This window comes from Hemitrygon akajei, chromosome 5, assembly GCF_048418815.1.
Source record: "Hemitrygon akajei chromosome 5, sHemAka1.3, whole genome shotgun sequence".
NCBI lineage: Eukaryota > Metazoa > Chordata > Chondrichthyes > Myliobatiformes > Dasyatidae > Hemitrygon > Hemitrygon akajei.
In genome coordinates, this window is record NC_133128.1 from 32,257,693 (window position 1) to 32,262,638 (window position 4,946).

The following is a 4,946-nucleotide window of genomic DNA, read 5'->3' on the forward strand; positions in this document are numbered from 1 at the left end:
GTTGCACAGTACTTATGTAACAGCCAAAGACATTTAGTGGGGCATATTGTGGAAGAAAGCTTAATTGTACATGCAATGAAATATTTAATGTGTGTGGAGATCTGACAGAAATTGCGATTCTGTGGGGTTTTCCCTGGTATTCTAGTATTAATTTGTTTAATTAAGTTTCAGTTTATTCGGCTGCTATAAATAGCCTCTATAAAATTGGCAAGAACCAAGGGTTAATGATTGAAAGAGGGTTGTTGTAACTTGAAGGCTGCTACTAGTAGGTTTCTATGTGGCTTAGTATGCGATCTCTTGGTCTTTGTACTACATAATATTAATGATTTTCTTTTAAATATAAAGGGTATGATCAAAAAATTGGAAGTTGATAAAAACAATTAGTTGACAATGAAAAGGAAAGTTTTAGCCCATCGAGAGATGTTGAATTGAATTTATTTAAATCTTACATCCATCCCACAACATGAGGGAATAAAATTCTTTGCATTATGACTCCGTCGCAATGTACAGACATGTGAATTTATAAGTCTAATAGCTTGTAGAAAGAAGTTGTCCCATGGCCTGTTGGTCCTGGCTTTAATACTCTGGTACCATTTGCCAGATAGAACCTGCTGACTCAGTTTATGGTTGGGGTAACTGGTGTCTCCAATGATCTTCCAGGCCTCCTTTACGCACCTGCTGCAGTAAATGTCCTCAATGGAGGGAAGTTCACATCCACAGATGCACTGGGCTGTCCGTACCACTCTCTGCAGTGCCCAGCAATCAAGGTTGGTGCAGTTGCCGTACCAGGTGGTGATACAGCCAATCAGGATGGTGCCCCTGTAGAAGGTCTTGAGGATTTGGGGATTCATGCCGAACTTCTTCAGTCACCTGAGGTAGAAGAGACACTGTTGTGCTTTTTTTGCCACACAGACCGTAAGTACAGTCCAGGTGAGATCTTCAGTGATGTGTATACCGAGGAACTTGAAACTACTCACCCTCTCAACTGTAGTGCCATTGATGTTGATCGGGGCAAGCCTGTCTCTGTCCTTCCTGTAATCCATGATCAGCTCTTTTGTATAGTTGGTTTGTCTAAATGGGCAGAAAGATGGCAAATAGAATTTAATCTAGAGTAGCGTGAGGTGATGCATCTGGGAATGCACCACAAGACAAGACAATACACAATTAATGGAAAGATATTGAAAGCTGTTGAGAGAGGGCCCATTTATAGTCCATCTATATCCACAGACTCTTAAAATTAGTAGTATGGTCAATAAAATGGTAAAAGAGACCATGCTTTTTTGGCAGAGTCATTATAGTTAAGTATTAGGAGGTTATACTGTATTCAGCACTAGCTGGACTACAGTTTAAGTATTTTGTACAGTTCTGGTCACAATATTGAAGGAAAGATGTAATGTGCTTGAGAGGGTGCAAAGGAGATTTGCAAAGCTATTGGAGAGCTTGAATATTACAGCTATGAGGAAAGACTCAGTGGACTCAGGCCCTTTGGAATGGAGTGGTGTGCAGAGGTAATTAGTGAGACATAAAATTGTGAGAGGTCTTTTTAAAGCAAAATAGAAAGAAGTTATTTTCCTAAACAGAGTGGTCAAAGACACGCAACATGGACATAAAGTAGATGCTAGAAGGTTAGAAATAAGTTGAGTGAATTTATACACAGATCTGGAAGTATTTTTCTGCCTTGGATCTGGGTCACGGCTGCATGTCTGACTTGCACACCGCTGTAACCTGGGGTGAAGCTGTATAGGAATCAAATGATGTTGTGATGGGCAGGAAGGTAAAGTTCATGCAGGAATACAGACACAAATTTATTAAATGGTGGAACATACTGAATGGCTGCATTACCTGCCCATGCTCTTTTTCTTATTAATTTATATTCTTACTTCTCTGTCCAAAGAACAAAATTCCTTTCTTGATTTCTGATCTTGAGCTTTTTTCTCTCATACAAATAAACAAAAATACAAACAAAATCGTATTTAAAAATGAAGATAGTTCTGTAATATCTTTGCTTTCTCTTGACTTTGATAATATTTCATTTTCCTTTCCGTTCTTTCCCACTGTTCTTCATTCTTCAGTGGATGGGCAAGTCTTTGTCGGTAATACTTGAATACATTTGACAATGTTGCTTGTCAACATCTGGAAAGTAGTCAATAGGCAGCGATCAGATCTTTAATTCTTCTCCACTTTGAAGGTGTACATCTTTTCTCAGTTTAATAATTATCTCTGATTTGAGTTTATGAACATGTTTGAAAATTGTTAATAGTGGTTATTCAACCCTGTGGAGATATGGGAGTATTAATGATGAGGCTTGTTTTAAGTTGTGGGATCTGGTGTATCCAGGACACGGGCCAGATTTATCCTCCTGGAACTCAATCATCTTGCTTGATAGCTATTTTGCTCGTTCAAGAGCAATAACAATCCTAAAACAAAAGCATAGAAGGTTACTGGCCAATTCTTTATGAACTATTTGAAAAGCCACATTTTACCTCTGGACAAATTGATGGAATTTGGTATTACTGCAGTTTAGTTATAAAGTCTTACTTTACACTCTCGGTATGTTCACCACTTTGAATTTACCTGAAGTGCATCTGCAATCGCACTCCCTGCTGCTGGTATTTGTGAGTGACACAGTCAAACAACATGGCCCCCTAAAACTTGCATGCCTTTGGTAGCACGGGGGCTATCGAACACTGCCTCAGAGTGATGTTGTATTATTATCTTTCCCCTAATGGTTTTTTCCTGCAATTTTTGCCTCCAGGACAAGTTCAGTTTTCTACAAACCACTATTATTTTGAAACTTGAATTTCATTTGCAACATTTTAACAATGGATTCCCCATTTCCTGAGACTAAATACTTTACAGCTGGTTCATTTAGCACCACATTTGTTTTTGGAATTATTCCACTAAATATTTTTTGCATGAGCATTTATTTAATTTCAAACAGAAATACTCAGTTTATGTCCTTATTTGTATATGTCCAGACCCCATGTGCAACTGAAACAGAATGTTATACCTTCAGCATAAAACAATAAAGGTTGTTTTTGCATTTTTATGACATAACCAATGCAATCAAATTCCTCCTCATGGAGCTTCAACTCACAGCTTGGGGATACTTACTGTGATCATTCAGATAATAGAGTAGTTAAAGCAGATTGAATCAGCTGTGAAAGATCCATGTATGTCCCATTTCCTTTTCTCTTTTTAATAGCCTTTGCGCACTTTATGCAGGGTATCAGGTTATGAAACACACAATGCTTAAATGTGACCATGTTGTAGTGGCAAATCCACTGAGCAAACATGCTAAAGATTATTAACACTTAATTATGCTGTACAAGTTGAACAAAGAATTTGCTCTTGAGCCACTGTGAATAACTTCACTCACCTCAAATCTCATCTGGTTCCAGAGCCTATAGACTCACTTTCAAGGATTCTACAACTCAGAAACACAAAAAATTCTGCAGATGCTGGAGATCCAAAGCAACACACAGAAAATGCCGGAGAAACTCAGCAGGTCAGGCAGCGTCTATGGAAATGAGCAAATAGTCGATGATTCGGGCTGAGACCCTTCTTCAGGATTCATGTTCTCAGTTGTATGTAGATGAAGGAAATCCAATGCAACACACACAAAATAGTGGAGGAACTCAGCAGGCCAGGCAGCATCTGTGGAAAAGAATAAACAGTCGATGTTTCGGGCTGTGATCCTTCCGTCGGGACTTCAACAGAGGACAACCAATGTCCTCTGACAATTTATAAACCTTTTGGATGACATTTCTACATTGGAAGCATTAAATCCATACATTGGATGAAAATCGCTGAACTTCAATCAATTCCAATTCGTTATCCCTTTGAGTCTATAGCACAATGTATTGGGACCAATCATTCTGCTTTTCTAGGTGAAAAATAATTTCCATGTCATACTTCTTCCTTCAGATTCCTTCTTTTCCAGCCCTTTATCCTCACCTTCGCCCTCATCTGGCTTCTCCTGTCATCTGCCAGCTGGGTCTCCTCCCCCACCCCACCCTCCATCCTTCTTATTCTGGCCGCTTACCCTTCTTTTCCAGTCCTGATGAAAGGTCCCGGCCCAAGACATCAACAGTTCATTCCTCTCCAGAGATGCTGCTTGACCCGCTGAGTCCCTCCACGATTTTGTTGCTCAACATTTCCAGCACCTTCAGAATCTCTTGAGTAAATAATTTCACTGAATCCCATCATGACATTGGGAGACAGTGTCAATAAATTAAGTGTAATAATATTGTAAACCATTCACCTGTCTTTTTGTTCCAACTTACAGAAATATTTTGAAACTCAAATCAAACCTATCTGTCTGGGCCTCAAATAAGCTCAGGAAATCATCATGTTTGAAATTCTTCAGTTAGCCTTTCCTTTCAACAAGTCTGGCTCCTCCAAATGCTCTGTTTAAGTCTGTAAACAAAGTAAATGACAATGCTGGTGCCAGGCTGGCCTAGGCTGTGCCTGAACACATGGAGAGTAACATGCTGTTCCAACAGTACAAATGGTATTGAAGAGCTTCCAACAAATCCTGATGGTGAGGCTCCTGTTCTGCCAGATTACATCCCTTGGAGCTTTGAAAATATGATGTAATCAGACTGAACACATTCCTTAACTGATAAGGAGGTTTAAGTTGATTTAATATGAAACTAGATTCAATAAATGTTCAACCACAATTGCAAATAGTGGAACAAAACAACATCTGGAACGCAGTGTGGGAGAATAATGACTCCCCAGAGACAAGATGGATTAAAACGGTTTACCAGAATGATGTGATTAGAATTATGACTCTTAAGTGACCTTTTGACAAAAAATTATGTTGGTTTTGAAAATCTTGTTATTAAAACCACCACCTGAGGAAAAAAATCTGGTTGTCTGAGCTGATATGACAAGAACCAGACAGTTATCCAATATTAGTCATTCATAAACTATTTGTGTGA

General features: G+C 38.9%; 1 long non-coding RNA gene across 1 annotated transcript; it reads right to left on the reverse strand.

Moving 5' to 3' along the window:
* Positions 1-448: 448 nt before the first annotated feature.
* Positions 449-2,413, reverse strand: LOC140727607 (uncharacterized). Its single transcript, XR_012098884.1, has 3 exons — positions 1,843-2,413; positions 978-1,071; positions 449-870 (listed from the first exon to the last, which is right to left on the reverse strand). It is a non-coding gene; the product is annotated as an uncharacterized lncRNA (long non-coding RNA).
* Positions 2,414-4,946: the final 2,533 nt, after the last annotated feature.